Below are 20422 nucleotides of genomic sequence, written 5' to 3'. Positions count from 1 at the left end.
ATATTACCCCCAGACTTTCTTACTTGAGTCCAGTGAACTTCATTCACTATACAACCCTTTCTGATTTACTATCCAGCCTGGACACTGAACGGTGTAGGAGTCCTGTTGTAACAACAGTCATTAAAGCAAGATGAAGTATTTTCAAGGAATAGTAAATTCATTGAAAAATGCATTTTTCAAAGCACCGAAACTTCATGAATTTGGGTTGAATTCAGTAAATAATGTCAGCTGAAAAATAAATGTTGCAAGTGTCAGAATAGTTTTGAAAATGTTGTTTAGAATCCTTTTGACCTGAATAAATTATTTGTTTGCTTGTTTTTTGGGCTGGTGAGAAAAATTAAAAACAATTCAGTTTTGCTTCTAATATAATAATTTTATTTGTTTTTTATTTTTGGTTCAGCCAGTGAACCAGAAAAATAAATTATTCACTCAGTTCTATCTGTGATCATGGAAATAAAGATTATAGTAATGCATCTACATAAGGGGGCTGGGTGGAGTAAAAACTTACAAAAGCAAACTCTTATTTCCTAATTTTTGAGTGCTCTTTTTACAAACTTAACTTCTTTTAACGTAGTTTATCCCAATGGAATTTTCTACATTTAAAAAATAAATTGAAGAAACAATGAACTGTCAATGTATGCAATTACAGAGCAAGGAATAGAACTGTCTCTTCTACATGATACAGGTAATCAGTGACATATGTGAAGGTGCTTATATAATTCCTATTCCATGCAAGGAAGCCAGTGCCCTCATAGTCCCTATTTCCACCCTCATCTACATGGACAGAGAACAGCTGTGACCAATTTCAGTCAAATAGATAAAAGTTTAAGAAAATGATAAGAAACTGAAAAAGACCCTTTCTAAAATATGCTCAGCTACATATGCTCACTCTATTCATAAGTAGGGCTCTACAACAATTCATTTCCTCAATTCCAGATGTAGAGAGGCCCACATTCCCTTCTTAATATGATCATGGTGGAGGAAAGCACAGTTTGTGGTGCTGAGATGATAAAGTGAATGGTCAGTGTACACACAAAATAAAATCAGCTGTTGCAACAACTGCTTCAGCGTATTAACACTGAAGCTTTAACGTTTAAAATAGTTTCTACTACTTCCCACTGAGCATTCTTATTCAACTCTGATATAATCAACGCCTTATCACTAAAGCAGCCAATACCATATCTGCAGGATGCCAAACAAACATATTTAGTCCCTCTTATCTGTAACACTGCTGCACACGTAATTTCCCAGCTTCCCATAACTGGGACACCAATACAATTGGGCTGGCTTTCCTCCTATTAAGAAGATTTAGAAAAATCTCTTTGTTAGAATAAATATAGGTCTAGTGCATGGAATGGATAGAAGTTCTTTATCAATAAATGATGCTGTAATTGCAGGAAACAAAATATTCATAAAATCCCAAATCAAAAGTGTTTGAAAACTAGCTCTTATGGGCCCAGTTCTGCACTAGCTTTGGGCTCCATCTCCGGTTAAAACTGAACTCACACTCACCATGGTATATGAGAGATAAAATAAGGAGCCTAATAATAGCTAACTACTGCTGGGTAGATAGATAACATTGTCAAAGTCACAGGCAGTCCTGATGGGCAGAATAAGCATGCTACATAAACAGCAAATCTTACCCTTTATTTTAACTCCCTAATCCCAGGAGAAAATGTCTTTCAAATCTCCTTTCTTTGCCACCTGCCCATGACAGGAGTTTTATGTTTATTTCAAGGCAATCTTTGAATAAGTTGATCCTTCAATAACCTCAATAGTTTTTAGGCATGAAAGATTTCCGTACAATACATATGTACTCAGTTTCTTGATTTGTAATTTATGACTTTGTTTTTTTATGATCAGTGCCAGAGTTTGTAATACAAATTTTTCTAGCTGATCGCATCTAGCCCGTGTCAAGTTTCCAGGCTCCACAACAGCAATTCTTAATGATCACAGGAAAGGTTGTGAACTTGACTTACATAATGCTTGGCACTCTTTGAGCAAGTCTCCTGAGAATTCTTTACTTCCCACTAAAAATCAGTTATCAACATGTTACAGGGCCCTGCCTGAGCTCTATCTCCTGAACACACTGCAAAATGAGATACACAATAGCTAAACTGAAATTAATTTAGACAAAGAGAGTAGGTTTAGGCTACTGAAGGTAAAGATTAAAGACATTCATCTGGGAATCTCTCGAGATGAGATTTAAAACAGACTAAAACAGCAAAACAAAACACTGAATGTGTATTCTTGTTTTCCTACTTGACCATATCAGCTAAAGTATAAAAGATGCAGTCAACAAAAATGTTCACTCTGTGCACTTTAACGAATATTAGAATAGCTAGTAATCTCAAACTTGCTAAATGTTCAGGCCCAACAGCAGAAGGTATTATGCAGTAGGGAACACTCCAGTGAGTCTGTGGCTTCCACAGCACATCTGGCTAAAAATTACTTGTCTCTGCCTTGGGGATCAGCTTAATGTACAACTACTACTAGTCATGATACAAAAGCCAAAAAACACTTCAGATCCTGCTGTTTATTTTGTTAAGACCACATATTAGCTATGGTCTGAGCTCTGGCTCAGTTGGAAGCAGCTGCTCCAATACAGTAGCAAAACCAGTGCATTTTATGGAAATAATTGAGAATGCAAGCATGTCACCTATCTCTTGTGATTATCTATGGGTTAGTTGCCAGCTTGGTGTTCTTTTCCATATAGCTCAGTTTCAACTGCAAATATGGTTTAGCCATTCAAAAACAGTATATTACTGTAACTACAGACTAATGGAAACAGTATGTGTAGCCAGCCTTTTAAACAAAAAGCTACGTAAATGAAGATAGAGGGAAATCAATCCACAAAGGACTGAGCCTGACAGAATACTGAATCCTAAATTTCATTAAGGGCTAATGTCTGTAAACTGGAATATGGCACATCCAAAAGTAGGCCACTTACAGCTTGATTCATGGCAGAACTCCCACTGACACCAGTACACCAACATTACTTTGATAACAACGATGGTATACTACTCTGGATCAAGGGAACTGTATGGATGCTTACACTGAAGGATTGTGGGTGCAGGTTCGTTCCTCTTCATTCCTCCTTCAAAGAGTTCTGGGATAAGCTTTGTCTTTTCATCTGAAACTCTCAACTTCTTATTGTAATAATCTGGTTAATATAGTACCCTTGTCCCCTACTCTGTGTGTGCGCGCGCGTGTGTGCATGTGTAGTCCGTCAGTTCAATGATGATGTTTTCATGCTCTCTTGTTGTGGATTCTAGAGTGCCTCTGAAGTCCAAAGCGTGACGTGCATGCTTGTGAGCAGATCGGCAGACAAAGTCATTGGTAGCTTTAGCAGTAATATGATGTTTTTCCCTTGCAACTAACAATCAATTATTTCTGTCCTCTTCAAAGGCTTGAAAAGCTCTGAGTGTCGTGGGTTGCCCTGCTAATCTATTTAATGCAACCTTCTCAAGATCATCCGGTTTTATTGTACCAAAGTGTATGCTGGCCTTGATGCTGTCCTTGAAGTGCTTTCTGGGACGACCTTGATTCCGATGTCCTTGTGCCAATTCTCCACAGAAAATTTTCATGGGGAGTCGATGTTCAGGCATCCTAATGACGTGTCCAACCCAGCATAGTTGGGCTTTTATCAGCATGGCCTCGATTCTTTTGGAGAAGCTCCAGGTTGGTAATTTTGTCCTGTCGATGGATCCCCATAATGGCATGCAGAGACCACATATGGAAGGCCTCTAGCTGTTTGATATGCCATTTGATTGGTGTCCAGATCTCACAGCCATAGAGGAGAGATGTGAATACAAAAGCATGTCCCCTACTAGATGGGATCAAAACTATTCAGTTGTTTGTCACAGGTCCTAAACTGCTAATACAGAGAGGAGGTTATCCTTTAGCTCAAGTGTCAGGGTCCTGTGCTTCTAGAGCAACAGGATCCGAGGTCTTTCTCCACTTTCACCATGAAATTTCAAGTGGCCATGTACTTGTTATGTTATGATATTTGTGTAGTGACGTATTAGAGGCAGGTAGAGAACAAACTGATCTCTACCCCCCTAACCTAACTACTGCTCCAAAAAAATGTAAAAATCAAAGTATAAATTCTTAGCCTGGGTCTCAGCCAACAAGCTTTAGTACTGAACACTAAGAGGGCTTTATCCTGTACGCAGTAAATTAAATGGCAAAACTCCCATTCACATCAATGGGAGATGGATAAAATCCCTAGTATTTCCTAGCTTAGTTTCTCCTATGGCAGATCTGATGAACAAGCAAATATTTTGATTACAAAAGAAAGCAGATGTTTCTGAACTAGATGAGATTAAGAAGCTATTCTTTATTTAATACAGGGTTCTGGTAGATGAAAAAGTAAAGTAATGATTCAAATGATACACAGGATCAAGCTACCTGACTGTAACAGATGCAGAAGGTCATATTCTCTCTTAAAAACTAAGAGTTTCTGGTTGTCTATTTAAAAGGTTTTTATAAATGACAAAGACAAGTGATAATGCAGAACAAATCAAAAAAAGAACACATACATAAGAAACAATGGACAACAACATGTTCTGAAAAATAAAGTGACCTTAGGAAAAGATATTTTATGCAACAGGATGTAATACTTTCATTTAAGAAACTCTCAAAATGATCAGAACATAGAATTAGGGGAACTTAATGGAGCAAGATGGAGGAAAAAGTAAAGGAAAAGCTAAATGAGAAACAGACATTAGGAGCTAAGAGACTATTGTAGTTGGGAGTTCATATAATGAAACTGAATGCTCAGTCAATTTGAACTTACCCCTACCCTACATCCACTAAGGTCAATCAGTTTGGCTGTTTACTTTAATGGAAGTGGGATGATGTCTATTATGCTGGATATCAAGAGAACATGTTCTGAGATTCTAACTCAGTGATTGTTTCAAGATGCACAGAAAAATGAACAATGCTTGTTATCAATGGAAAGCAACTTCAAATATACACAGCCTTGTGCTAATAAAATATTAAGAACCAAATATGGGGAAACTGGAATTTTCCCTCCAGATGTGGTAAACAGATACAATAATACTAGCAAAGTAGGTCACTTTCTAGTCTATCACTACCTAGGCTCCAGGTAAAACCCTTGCATAAATGGACAGCAGTAGGGTTCTGGTTCAACTCCCCTCCTCCATTTGGGAAAGGGTAGAACTTTTTTCATGAATGTAAATCAGCAATGGAAGAGATCCCTTTGTATGACAATGCCTGGAAGAAAGAAAGTAGAGTGTTTCTATATCTGAAAACTTAAAGGTTTTATTGCTGAGGCTTGGTCTACACCACAGAGTTAGGTCGATGTAAGGCAGCTTACGTCAACCTAACTGTAAGTGTCTACACTATAACATTGCTCCTCCTGCTCCTGTAAGTTGCTTATTACACCGATCTAAAAAAATCTACCTCTGCGAGAGGCGTAGTGCTTAGGTCAGTGGAGTTAGGGCGATCACTACATTGCTTACATCGACTGTTAGCTGTGAGCACCAGAGTGGAGGGGGAGGGCTCTGGCTGTGTGCCCCAAGGTGGGGGAGCTCCGGCTGTGAGCCCTGAGGGGGCTGACAGCTTAGGCAGTAGGTCCCAGGGCGGGGCTCCAGCTGTCAATGCCTCATAATGCCCCACACAGTTAAATCACCAGAAGCACTCCTGGTGAGGATGCACGCCACCTACAGAGGGGGCATAGTGTGGACATGAACCACTGCAGTAATTACTGTGGTGGCTGTACATTGACTTAACTTAGGCCGACTTAATTATGTAGTGTAACAAGGCCTAAGAATGTTGAAGGAAAGGGCTGAAGAAGAGAACATTCCCAGCACCAATTTGCTGCCAACACTTAGGATACCGGAATGGCCCTTTTGCAAGGTTTCGTTGGTTATTTTTGCTTCAGTGGCACAGAAACTCTTGGCTACATAGCTGCAGATATACAGAAATAGAGTTAGACCAATTCTACTGTATGGCAGTATAATGTGGGTGCTGAGGAAGGCTGAAGAGCAGTGGATTGAAGCTTGCTCTATAGCCAATAGGTATTTGCCAGGTAAGGCATGTGAATAAGTTAAGACAGTAAAGCAATGAGCCTACAAACCTCAGGCCTGTAAGACAACAGCTTATCTAAACAAGGCATAAAGCTCCAAAGCCTTACATGTGCAGTTAACCAGGAGTAACCCTGGATCATAAGCTATCACAAGAAGGGTGCTGTAATGACTAAACTGTTGACAGGTAACCACAAGATGCTCATTTATACCAGCTTGGCATATTTTAAGTTAGGAACATCAGCAGATGTCCCACCACAAGAATACCAAGGTAACTAGTTGACATATACGCTAATAAACTTGAGGTAAACAGCCAATTAACCTATGGGAGAAGGGCACCCAAACATTAGTAGGGTGAGGAAATATAAATAAGGAAAAGGGAATGAAATCCCTATTGATTATGCATTAGTAAAGCTAAGATTTTGTCATGGTTATTTTTAGTAAAAGTCATGGACAGGTCACGGGCAATAAACAAAAATTCATGGAAGCTGTGACCTGTCTGTGACTTTTGCTGTTGCGGCTCCATGGTTTCCCCTGCCACTGTGGTGGCTGAGAGCTGTGGAGTTCCGCTTCTGCCCACAGCAGCTGGAAGCTGTAGGGTGACCATATTTCCCAAGGAGAAAACAGGACACCCCCAGCCACTCGCTCGAGGCATCCTACTCCCTCTTTTCGATGCTGTCACCCGTTGCTGAAACCCTGAGGAGGGGCCCCTCAGGAATCTGTCACCTGTCACTGGAACCTTGTAGGGGCCCCTGTTGCTGCTGTCACCAAAACCCTGCCAGGGCCCTGCTGGCTGCCAGCTCCAGAGTCCCGTAGCCCCTGGGGCTGAAGCAGAGAATGTCACAGAGGTCTCTGGAAGTCACGGACTCCATGACTTCCATACCCTCCGTGACATAAAAGGAGCCTTATGCATTAGGCATAGTAGCATTAGTGTAACACATTATAAAAGTTGTATCCTAGCCTGTGTTCTCTGGAAGCTGTAACTCTTGGGAGATGCCACAATGACAACCACTGATGACGAGAAGGATAACTAATATTTTGGTTCTTTTTGCAAAGGATGATATGAGTATATGGATGCTCAGACGCATGACACATCCTGTGTTATCTCTAGCTACCTTGCTGTGTAATAGCGTTTGTAACTTTGCTAACTGTGTTAATAAAACTGTTACAAGTACAGAGGGTTTCCCCTACACATTGGGGTTCCCAACTGAACAGTAATTTTAATATACTGGGCCTGATTTTTGAACAAGAACCTACCAAACCTCAGACTGTTAATGGGGAATTCTTAAGTAATCAATGTAATTAATATACAATCAACAGATCAGGCTACAAGTTCTCACCATCTTTAACTGCTTCTCGATATTAAATGGCAGGACACAATCAACAATGAGGATATTTGTAGCTGAATCCAGAAACTACGTCCATCAGCACTAGTTCAGTTTCAGGAACTTCTTTAGTATGGACATGTTATTAGGATGGAAGACCAATGAATTATGATGCTTAGCAGTTCCTTGGTAAACACGTGGCTGGCAATCACATGGCAAAAAAACGTCAGTGATGTAATAAAATTTCCGGTGAAGGACAAACTGAATATCCAGCTAGATCATCTTAAGAACCCAGCTTGAGATCAATCCAGGTTGAACTCAATCTGCATGGAAGCTATTTCCCTTTGGGATTTGCCCTGGCGATGATGAAGCACAGATCGGTTTGCTTGAGTAACAAATATTCTCTAAATGTTGTAGTAGGATTATATAAATTGTCAACAAATATTGCTGGCTTCAACTCTCTAGGTTGTCAAAGGGATTTTTAACACTTTCTCAATCTAGTGTAGTTAATTAAGTTAAAGAGGAAAAAAAACCCCTATAGGAGCCAGCTGAGGTGGTTCGGGCACCTGATAAGGATGCCCCCTGGGAGGTTTCCTTTGGAACTCTACCGGGCACATCCCACTCGGAGGAGGCTGCGAGGCTGACCCCGGTCACGCCTGAGGGATTAAATCTCCTGACTGGCCTGGGATTGCTGGGGAATCCCCCAGGAGGAGCTGGAACCTGTTGCAGAAGAAAGGGAGGTGTGGTCCTCCCTGCTCTCCATGCTGCCACTGTGACTCTCACCATGAAAAGCAGAATAAAGGAAAAAGAGAAGAAAGAAAAAAACCTATACAGGAACTTAAGAGTGGGAAATGAGGCAGCAATGGTCAATCATTTCCTCTCTTAGGGCCAAACCCTCCCGCCCTGTGACATATTCTCTCCAAATCTCCCTTTCCCCTCAGTGCGCAGAGGAACCACACCACTCATTGTAGGCAAGCAGGATCCTCCAGTGGCCTCAGAAGACCAGTTAGGATTTATCCCTTAGAAAACCAGCCTGCAGACATAAACAACACAGGCACAACTGACTGCATTAGTAAGTACAGCAAAAGTTTGTACTTCTCTCATTTACAAAACAATAACGGTAACTAAGAAGTTTCCAATTATTTCTCAATTTATCTGAGTGACTCAGCTTGCAATTATGTTTCAAGGAGTGATGGGGAAACAGATGCTTGTGTCTTTTTATTATCTAAAATTGAATCTTCTTGTGAAAAAGACTAGCAGTACATTTATGTATTGCACACAATTAGTGTAGTCAATCAACATTAGGCTGATGTTTTCTGTAGGATGTGGTTCAAGCTGTACTCTCATCAGAAGGATAAATAAGGAGAGTGCAGCATAGGTGGTAAATGAATATCACCAATGACTGACTATGCTCTTCAATAGCAAGCAATGCTCCTGGAAGAGCGTAACTGCTGTTAATTCTGTGTCTACTCCAAAATGCCCATTTCTAAGCCCTCCATGAACAGAAAACAGGTCTCAGAAAAATCAAGACTAAATACTCTTGGATTTTAGGTTTAACTCTATGCCCAGGAGGGAGAAGAGGATCTTTCCTCTGACCTGACACTCTCACTCTAAATTATTTTTCTTTTACCATTAAGCACATTTTTACTTTCATGGATCATGGCCACAATGGCTCCTCTGTGATGTTTCCATTTCAAGTATGACACTTGCAGTCTAAAATCGTTACCCTGAATGCTTGTTTATGGGTCAAATTCAGGCCCTCAGCACTGTCGACACACAGAGGAACACACATAAATGCAGAAAAGTTGCATTACTGTGGGCTGACAGTCAGACTAGCTGCTGCTTCCTCTGAAACCATCTGCAGTAAACATGGGGCAGCTCTTTCAGGGGACATAGGCACTAAACAACAAGGACCTGATCCCAGGCCTCAATGACACATCATGCTGTGGAGGACCTGAGTGTTTTGGGGACAAAGAATCCGTGTCCTCTTTTATAGTGTGATCATCACCATGGTATTTGGTAATTTTGAGCATATTTATGTGCAGCCATAGGAATGAATTTGCACACTTTTCTACAGTGAAGTCGCCCCATCCCAGCACAAGTACCTTTCTAGAAGAGGACAGAGAGTTAGTAGGCCGAGCATTAAGTATTTAGGCTGTAGAGTTTTATAACTTAAAGGCTATCATGAAGGCATATAATGTCCATCCCTCTTCCTCAGCAGAACTTCATTGCCACAACTTTTCTCTGGATAGGAGTCCCTCTAATCTGTAGCTGCACTAACAGAACTTGTCTAAAAAATGTATTGCCTTCACTATCTCCGCTTTTCTTTATTATTTAACATACTGTATTATGGTTACATATTTATTTATTGGTAAGATTATTTTCCTGGAATCAGTTGCCTGCTGAGGACCTGAATTTTTAGTTAGGGATTAACTGTCCTATATTCTAATGATCTGAAACTATAAGGATTCTGCACTATACTGATTTTATCACTTAGTATAAAAAAGTGTATTGGGGAAAAATAAATCTGCATATCATTCATTATGAAGAGAAATAACGTATTTATTCAAAAGATAGATACTGCATATTGAATAAAAAAAGTATGGCAAATTAATTAATTAAATCATTCAGTATCACAAACCCTACTCTATATTCTTCCATTTAGTATTTAAATAAACATTGAGTGCTATACAAATAATAATAAATGTCATTTTCACTTGCCAATGTAAATTATCTTTAGGAAGAGGAACTCAGCAGAACCAATATAACCAGCTAGGGCTTTCAGCATTTGTGCAACTTGTGTTAACGTACTGTCCTATTTTTAAATTTTTATTTCTTATTTTTGAGCACTTGAACGTGGTAGGTGCTACACAGAGCAGCAGCTGGTGAACTTTGTGGCACTTGGGCATAGCCTAAAAAACAAACCATGTGCACTTGCCCCCATGGACTGCCATCCAGCCTCACCCCCAAACATGGCAAACTGGAGGATGGGCCCTAGGAAGTCTGCCCTCCCATGCTGCCTAGGGCCCTTACTTACCCTAGCCAGTCCCGGGCCTGGACTCTTCCCAGGATGGTGGTGGTCCTACTCTTCTCTTTACTCTGTTACGTTCCCTCCCTCCACTGCCTCATCCCGTACAGACTGCACAGTGAAGGTCTGATAGGAGGCAAATTGTGGCCATTCTGAGTGGGGTTTGGAGCACCACATTCCCTGCCCAAGTCACAAGCTGTGGTGACTGCAGAGTGCTCTGAAGTGTTGCACTCCAACTGCATTGTAGACCCTGCTGGCGTGCTCTAGAAGATCCCTGAGCACATTAATGTAGTCAAGCCTGTGGATTGGGCAGTGAATCCAGCATCCCAAATCACACTCAGAATTGGCCTGGGTTTCCTTCTATCAGAACTTCACTCAGCAGTCTCTGCACGAGCCAGAAGGGGGGTGATGAAGAGCACCTTGCTACTATACAAATCGCAAACCCAACAAGTCTATAGCAGCCCCTCTCCATGCATGCTTTGCTTTGGGTGATGGGGCAGTGCCCCAATGCCCTCTGTATTTGAGCCTCCACTGGCACAGAGATAAATAGAATCACATTTCCTGCCTCAAATAGCTTATAATCTGAACTCAGATTCATAATGAGAAGGTCACACACAAACTTAAAGGTCAGGGACACGGGGAGGTAGGACCGAAGTGTTGCAATTTGGCCTAGTCCTGCTCTCTGAACAGACACCAGTCTGTTGTGATGGGAATCAGCCACTGAATCCCATATGGTTCCAAGCCTCCTCAGTCTGGGTAGTGACTGGTTACTGTTCCTAACTCTGGGTCTCAGGAGTACTCCCAGATGAAGACCCTGTGTCTGACACCCTTCTGGGCAGTGGGACCTCATAGTCCAGTTGCCTTGACCCCAGAACCAATGCCACAGCCCCTCTGAGAACCCCTGTCACTTATGCATCCTCCACCCAGAGTCCACTTGGCTGTGGGAGCCCTGTTTTTTTCTAGCTACACCCTTAAGGGACAACATGACAATATGGCACGGAAGCACAGGCTTAGCAAAGGAATTTCTTAACCACAAACACTTTTACTCTTAAAAGAGCTGCAAGATCTTAGGAAAACAACCAACTCCTGAATGTAATCCGCCTCAGTGTGTCCCAACCACCTATGAGTCTCCAGCGTTTGTCCTTTAGACCAGGAAACTGTTCCTGCCTACTTGGTCTGGTCTTCAAGCAGTGGAATGGCTCCCTTTGCTTAGAGAGCATTCCTCTTTTAAAACAGCTCCTGACACTTTCCTGCCCCTGTTTTTCTGCTGGGGTCTTCCCAGGCTCCAACCTCCAGATCAGCTTCTGGGAGAGTTGTTCAAAGTGAATGGCCCATCTGGTAGCAACTCATTGTTTCACTAGGGGAACTTTCTAGACAGTCTTTCTACTAAGTGCCAAGTTCCTGCTACAAAATGATTGCTCAGAGCCACAGTAACGGTTACTTTAAAAATGGAGGTTGAAATACAACATGGCGTACACAAAACCAAAATAGAATTCACACGTTGACAGACATATCCCACAAACCATCACACAAGGTTATAATAGTAAAGTAACTCCGTTACTTTGTCAGGCATATACACATCCTGATGGTTCAGCTAAATTTGATTTTTAAGTTTCCCCTTTTGATTAACATTAATTCTTTTCTTATAGGCAAAAAGGCAGAAGAAAACTGAATGAGGAGAGGGGAGGCATCTTGGTTACCAGGCTTGGAAATGGCATTCCACACAGAAGGGGCGGCACAGAAGGAGGTGGGAATGGGAAAACAAAGAGCGTTATGAAGAAAACTTCACTGACAGCGTGGAAGAGACTGAGTGAAAGCAAAAGGAGATATAGACTGGGGCTGGGTATGCAGAGCCTTGAACAAGGCCAGAGAGATTGAATTCAAAGCCTAGATTTCTCTATGCTGGACACTAGCAAACCATCTGTCTGTAACCTGCTCACATGTTCCATAAGCCCATAGACAATGGGGCAAAAGAAAGCCCAAAGTGCTTCATACCCCGTTCTTTGAGGCACTTGTGGATGTGTCACACCTTGGACCTAATGATATGCTAAATAGCAAGTGCACAGTTCATTAGGACTGATCAAATATTGCACTAGGTCCTGGAATGGAAGCAGCTAGACCCCCTGAGTTCCTTTAAAGAAGGGAGAGGATGGTAGCCAGATGCCCCTTGTAACCCTGTGTGGGTTAGGTGGATATATACTCTTAACCTGACTCACTCCAACAACTGCCTGATCTCTCTTACATGTAACTGCCCTCCTTCCCATGTGACAAAGGGAAGGCTTTGACATTAGAAACCTGGTCAACCTAGTCTTGGATAGAAAGAGACATTCACAATCACCAAAAAGTCAGAAAAGAATTCTGTTGATGACATTTAATACTATCCTGACTGGTCAGCACAGTAGCTGGGCATGGATGCAATACCTGTGTAGTTGCTCTAGATGGCAGCAAATATTTACACATTAGTATCCTAAGTTTTACTAGAAGAGCAACACAGACATGTATATGAAGAGAACACCATGTGGGGAAATGCACTACGAAGTGAAAGTTAAGGTGCGGGGGGAATGCAAAACACACAGTGGGAGTGGATTGAGAGGAACAGACAACATGGAACTCGAAGGGAAGAGGAAGAAAAATGAACAAAAATATATTAGGAAAAATAAAACAGGAGATGGATAGAAAAGGGAAGGGAAAGCATGAGAGAACGTAAATAGGACGACTGGAGTTGGAAGATAAGATGGAAGGAACATAGAAAGGACAACTGTGCAACCCAGGAGAGATCTCAAAACAGTGAAAGAAAAATCTAGATAGTTTTATTTACCAAGCAGCCCTCATTGAAGCCCCGCCTAATGATACAGAAACAGCACAGACAGTCTATCCCCTTAGAATCAAGTGAGATTGTCAAAATGCAAGAAAAAGGGTGGGCGGGGGCGCGGAGGGATAACATTTGTTACTGGGCAGAAGTCATCATTACGAGGGGCTAGCTCCTCCTTTTCCCTTCTTATCAATGTGGTGCCTTCAGTGATAGTGAGTCAGGTTACAAATCTTGGTTCATTTTCAGTCAGACCCTCTCTATTGAATGCGGTACGAGTGTATTTCCACAGACTGACCTTATAACAGCAACATGTGCCCTCATGAGCACAAGAGTCATTTATTCTCATTCTCTTTTAGCCGGGTTTCTTTGCCTTAGGATAGCTTATTTTTGGTAAGCTCACCTTTGTAATTGACAATTCCATTGTTCCTAAGGAATGCAACTGTCATGGAAGGTCATGACCAGGGAGGTGATCCCTTTGGTATCCTGAATGTGTCCTGCTCTGTAAATGGGTCTGGAGTTGAGGTTTTGGATTTGTGTAGTTGAGGTGTCACCAGATTGGATATTAGTCTCCGAGTACAAAGATATATGGAAATTCCACTTCCATCCCATCCCTAAGGCGTGAAACTTGTTCTTCAAAAACAATTGGCAGTTCAACTCTGATTTTTGGAAATATTTCAAAAATGTTTTCAGTTAAATCTACTTTTCTTTTGACCACTGTTGGGCTCATGTATAACTCCAGGTTCTAGTTTCCCAGAATTGTGGACACAGTGGGTGAAATCCTGGTGAGACTGAAGTCATTGAGAGTTCTGCCACTGACCTCAGTGGAACCAGGATCTCCTCTGTTAAGTCCAACACCGCTATCTCTCATTATTGTCCAAAGCATTCCAGCCATCAAATTTGCAGGGCCCCTTGGGCAAGAGACACACAGCTGCGCATTATCACTTTACTCATGACACTTTATACTCAACTTCATGACATCATCAAAAGGACTCATGTCAGGCACAGAATCCTCCCAATAGTTCATGAAGTTGGAACTGAAGAAATTACAGCACATTGGATATTTCCCCTGGGTAACTGGTGGTGATATTGGGCCTGCATCAGAGTTCATTATTTACACTAAGTCACTCCTGTTTTACACTGGCATGCATGAGATCAGAATCAAGCCTATGATACCTGAACTTATCATTCTTGAACATTCAGGCTGCTGCCGATTTCTGCAGATATTCATGTAGATAAATGGCAAGAGCCATTTGCCAAAACAAAACAACGATTACTTAATTTGTGTAGAGCAATGTTATCTGACTGGCAGGCAGAACAATCCCACTTTATATTCTCCCTGAATCTTTTAGGCAAGGTGTACACTAATTTTCCAATGGCTACACAAAATCTAAAGAGACTGAAAACTCAGCTATTTTTAGGCACAGGGAGAGTGAAAATAGCAGCCATCTTTACAGAATAAGCATCTATAGGAAGTTTACTGGTGGCAAGTACTCTGAATTTGTGGGAAATAAAACCTCCCCAAAAATCCTTACATAAAATTGCCCAGAGTTGGTAAACCACAGAGATCCTGTTTTTCAATTTGAAGATATGTTCACTGCTAAATCAGACCTGAAGAATTGCTCTGTGTAAGAGCAAAAGCATCTTTCTTTCACCAACAGAAGCTGGTCCAATAAAAGATAATACCAGCCCACTTAGTCAGCCCAAAATTAGATATATAGCAGCTTCTTTCTGCAATTACAAACTCTCAAACTGACATTTTTGTACAAAACAATGTCATTTCATTGCCTTTTCATACTGGGGTATAGGCCAATCAATGTGTGTGCATTTGTGGGGAGGGATGAAAATTTCATTTTTCATTCAGGGCATCCTCTGAGCGGCTCTGAAACAACATCATTCTTTCACTAGAAGGCATATATCAACACAGAACAGAAAACTGTACAGAATAACGGGACATTTCAAAGCCATGTAAGGGACGAGGAAGCCCAATTCCCATTAATTTTAACTGGATATCAAAATCCTTTAGGCAGCTTTGAAAATTTCAGCCCAAGACTTTTTGGGAAGGAAATACATGTGATTTTGCATTTTCTGAGGCCAAGAAAGCATGCATTGTATTATCCAGTATTCTTTTTATATATAATATTTGGATCCTATGATCCTTCTTCATTTAAGAAATGTACGATCAGTTCAGTTTTGGTACTGTAGAAATCTATGGTAAAAAGTGTTTCCTTTGTGGTTTTTAAATGGCAAGATTAATCATTATAGTATGGAAGTTTATTGATACACTAATTCAGAGTTCTATTATTGCAGTGGATCTTCAGTTATGATTCACCAACCCACAGGAAGCTCCAATGAAATTGTAAAGAAATACAAAATAAAGGAACAACAAAGTACTGATTTTCCTCTCATTTTGTCTTCAAATTGATGATGCATCTTCATTTTTTCCTCATTTTTTTTTTGCAAATTACTCTTAATAGCCCCTCTCTTCCAAGCATTTAAAAAAGAAACTGTTTGACAACACTGTCCTCTACACACATTCTCTGTTGTTTTGAGGTTTCTCAGAAGTTTACTAAAGATTTTTACTTTAATAGGGTTAACAATAACCTCTCTATCATATCACCATTTTTAACAAAACATTGGATCTGCATAGAGAATTGAATTATCATAAAGTTCAGAAAACCATAGAAGTGTTGTCAGCTAAATCAGCAACTTACTTTTGCATATACACTTTCATTGCTACTTTGATTCCTGGGTCCATCTGGATTAGTGAGCATGAAGGAAAATAAATGCGGCCCCATTAGCTAAATTTTGTTTGAAGGAGCCATAAAATTTCTCCAAAAGGTCAATTTCTATGAATGATTAATCTTTTTTAATATTCAACCGATGTTAGATTCAGGAGGGTGCAAACAAAGAGAAATAATTAAAGTGGCACAAGCACCTATATCTCAGAGCAACAGGATTAAATTAAAGAAAGGAGAAATTTAGGTTGAATATCAAGAAAACCTTCCTAACAGTGAGTTCTATCAGATGGTGGAGCAGTCTCCCAAATACCAAAGGAAGCAGCAGACATTTAAATTAGGTTTGACAAAGGAATGGAGAATATACACATGGGAACAGACTTGCACTGGAAGGGAGTTGGACCAAATGGCCTAGTACACCCCCCAATCCCTCCAGCAACTTTAATTTCTGTGATCCTTGGGGCTACACGCATAGAGGAGGTTTCTGATCATCTGCACAGTGTTGTCTAGCTTCATGTGTGTTTCCCAATTCAGCCTTATATTACTATTGCATTTGGTGAGTCATGCACAAATTTGGACCATACAGGTGTGAGCAATCTACAGTAAGCAGATTAGTAAAGTAAACCGCAGCCTTTTCTGACAAGTTTCCAGAGGTGATTTAAGTTTTATGTATCCTCTGCTGACCTCTCCTTTTCAAACACTCACTGCCTCTTTGTGAGAATCCAGCACTGCCAGTTTTACGTTTCAGGTCTGTCCATTCTCAGTCATTCCTGCTAGTAAGACCCAGTCATAGGAAAGAGAACAACAGGAGGCAAAAGCCACCGAACCCTTCCTCTTCTGGTTATTGCACTCTAAACATGGGCTCCTAGGGACAAATTTACCCCTGGTGTAAGAGCAGGGCAGTGGAGTTACAACTAGGATGGATTTGACCTCTGAAAGCTGGGGATTTATCTTCTGGCTTGGCTCCTACCAATGTGTTTGAATTGACTGGCTTTCAAATAAAGGGAGGTGGAATTGGAGGTACATCTGCAGATTGGTCATTTGAACATGCGACCATCTCATGACAGGAAAAACCAAAACGAGATATGAACTATATCCCATTATCTCACTAGTGCCAAAAGAGCAGCATGTGCCCTGCATCTGCAGTAATTGATACCATGGTTACTCTTTTCTGAGTAACAAAAGCTTCACTCGAAATGACTCCATGGGTTCCAAGTGTGTTTTGTCTGAAAGGGGTCCATTTTCAAAGGTTGTGTGACACTCAGAAAAAAGCTGCTTAAGTCCTGTGCTCATTTTTTATTTCAATTCATGAAACAACAAAAATGAGGTGCTTCTCTGAAAACTTCCTTAACTACCTAACAAATTCAATAAATCCAAAAGGAACAGCAATCCCAAAACACATACTACATAAGGCGGCGGGCGGGGGGGGGGGGGGGTTAGCCAGAAGCTCTGTTCCCCTAAACATTAATTCTAAAAATATTTGTTTCTCCAACAGCCCTTCTAAAATGATATGGCTTGTTGTATGCTCTGAAGATCAACAGATTTGGGCTATTTCAGATCAAGAGAACATAGTTAATACATAAACAAACTTAGCACTGAAAATGGAAGGTGCTATATAAAAGTGCTTTGCAAACAACTTTGTAATCAATTTAATGCTGCTGTGAGGTGCATGTTATCCTTCTCTTATAAGTGGGGAAACTGAGTAAGAGAGATTAAGCAGCAGGTGGCTCCAAACCAAACTGGGGAGGTGGGAAGGAATGGGAGTTGTCAAAGCCAGAACTATTATTTACAAGTTCCTGACAACATGTAGTCAGCCAGCCAGGAAATTCCATTTATGTCCAGATTTCTAAAGGCACTTACTAATCATTTATATAGTGCAATAATTTCACACCTTGCTTTTATAGAGTGAGGCACTTTCCTTGCCTAGAAGTCTTTGCAATCCAAGAAAGATCATACAGAATTCACTGCCTTTGGCAGTTGAAATCTGTAACCTTGCTTCTGCTCCCTGCCTCTTCCCCTTCAGGGTTCTCTTCTATTTTGCCCTATTTTCCCTGTTTATTTTGTACAGATCAAAGGCAACATTCAAACTGATTATCTGTCCTTTGCTCTTGCTCCAATTCTTTTGATTTGAAACTGCTGCTAATGATGCGCCACAAAGCACTTCACCAATCAGGACAATGAAGGTGACTATAATCCCATCTACACCTCTGAACTGTATGACAGAGAGGTTTCCACTCTGACAGTTCTCAATAAATAAATAAATAAAATAAAAAATACCACCACTTTCTCAGCCACAGGGACCACAGGCTATAATTACACAAAATGTTCATATGGTACTGAAGTGCATGGAATTAAATGATTAATTCACCTCCTCTTCCAATAACAGAAAAACATGGTGACTACAGGGAGTTTTATCATTTCAAGTACGTCTGTAACAACAAATACAAATAGAAAGAAGCAACGAAATAGTGTGGAAATGTGCGCGAGTCAAATGACGCTATCCGGATGACCACAGCAAATGACTCATTTTTAGTGATGAATTGAAGATGGGTAAGTCAATGAGGACTTGGAGCTTGAAGGACTTGGGTAAGTCAATGAGGACTTGTTCCCCGTTCACATTGGTTTTACATTGGAATAAATTCACCGACTTCAATGGAGTTACACCTGATTTACACCAGTGTAAGGAAGAGGAGAAATCAGCCCTTCATCTTAGTTTGGGTTGCATACTATCCTATGTCTCTCTTGATATGCTCAATTTTGGTGGGTCTGTCCTATCGCCTGCCAAGGAAAAGGTATTCGTAGTTCCTGTATTTAATTTGGTAAGAAAGGGGCACTTGAACACATCAGAACATGGAACTAGAAATTCCTCCCCCATTCTCTTATTTTGATTGTTTATGGTCCTGCTTCTGTCTTTAGCAGTGTGTCTATATGAATTGTGAACATGTTCAGTTTGTTTTGAGGAAGGTCACATATTTCTCCCTGATTTTACTGCTTCTGTGGATGACATTAATTATCATACTCTCATTCCTCCTCCCGCCCCAGAACAGCAGGAGACATGCTACAGTAACTTCCGAGGTAGCTAATACTGTGGCTTCATGTTGAACACTGAAGGATACACCAGTTAGTAGCACAGCTTCCAACCCACTAGAGAGTCACCACTGCACCATAACTTCACTAGGGTTGCCAACTTTGTAATATTTTAAAACCGGACACTCAGCAGGAATATTGGAACCTCCCCTTCCCCACCTCTTCCCCCAAGGCCCACCCCTGCCCCATCCCTTCCACTGAGGCCCTGCCTCTTCCCCAAGGGCCCTCCCCCTGTCGTTTGCTGCTTCCCCCCTGCCCCGGCTCAGGAGGGGCTCACTTGCGGAGCTGGGGCTGGGAGCTGCAGCCATCTGATGCAGGTAGGAGGTGGCTCCAGCTGAGTAGGGGCTAGCACAGGTGATGACCTGGCACCTCCCCTGCCCGCAGTAACCAGACTTTGGATGTCCGTTCTGAACACTGACAGTTCCCCTTTTCAGTTGGACTTTTCGGTTGAAAAATCAGGCACCTGGCCACCCTAAACTTCACTGATCTCTAGCACAGAAGCCTCAAGGCTGTTTTTTAATCTGGATGGAGAGACATACTGACCCAGGGCACTTTATGCTTTAATCTCAGAGCCTATGTACAAAATAAATTGAGCTCAGCGGTTTGGCTGTACACACTACCTGATAGTATAACACAGTAAAACAGACATGTGGCAACATGTTTTATTTTTAATTAAAGAGGCCTAAAGTTGGAACAGGAGACTAACAAAACATGCCCTGATGAGGGGAAGCCATGGCTTCTGTGAGCCTTATATTTGCTTGAAAATACCTCTGGAGCCACTGCTTCTTCAGTTACAAATATTTTACAACAGTAAATGATTATTCAGTATGATAGCAAACCAGATCATTAGCTACCTTTAATATTTATCCACATTTTGTTTTCATTTCAAAGAAGGCAGAGTCCATAAATTATGTACTTAGAGGTTTTATGCCCATGCACAAAGCATAAAGCACAGAGCAGGTACAAGTACCAGGCAAAAATCTCGATATAAAGCAAATATTTGGTCTTGCACAAAGATTGCATCTATTGCTTCTGATTATCTAGGAAAAATATTTGCTAGTGGCAGGGAGGGGGAAGCAAAGTCTAACTTTCTGTGGAACCTTGATGTTCAAGTAACACAATGGCCAGGCAGAAATAAATGTAATAGATTAGAAAACCTCAAGATGTCCCTGACCAGAGGAACAAAAGCAAATGGTGAAAACAAACTCATGAGTATGTTGCAAGACTGAGGTTTACATGGATCCATTGGTATGTCCAGGATGATAGGCTTTTATTGATACATTATCATGTTTGTGTTTCCTCGCTACCTTTGTGACTAGAATTAGCTCAGTCTGACAAGTTACATTAGGAGCTAATCTTTAACATCATGCATGCCTTTTTCTTCT

General features: G+C 41.1%; 1 protein-coding gene across 4 annotated transcripts in view; it reads right to left on the bottom strand.

The window, feature by feature from the left end:
* The window catches only part of GHR (growth hormone receptor), a 187703-nt gene that overhangs the window by 15881 nt on the left and 151400 nt on the right, over positions 1–20422 (bottom strand). The window lies entirely within an intron of this gene.

This window comes from Mauremys mutica, chromosome 6 (genome assembly GCF_020497125.1).
Source record: "Mauremys mutica isolate MM-2020 ecotype Southern chromosome 6, ASM2049712v1, whole genome shotgun sequence".
Lineage (NCBI taxonomy): Eukaryota > Metazoa > Chordata > Testudines > Geoemydidae > Mauremys > Mauremys mutica.
The sequence above is the reverse complement of the archived record's forward strand: the minus strand, read 5'-3'. Positions and strand labels throughout refer to the sequence as shown.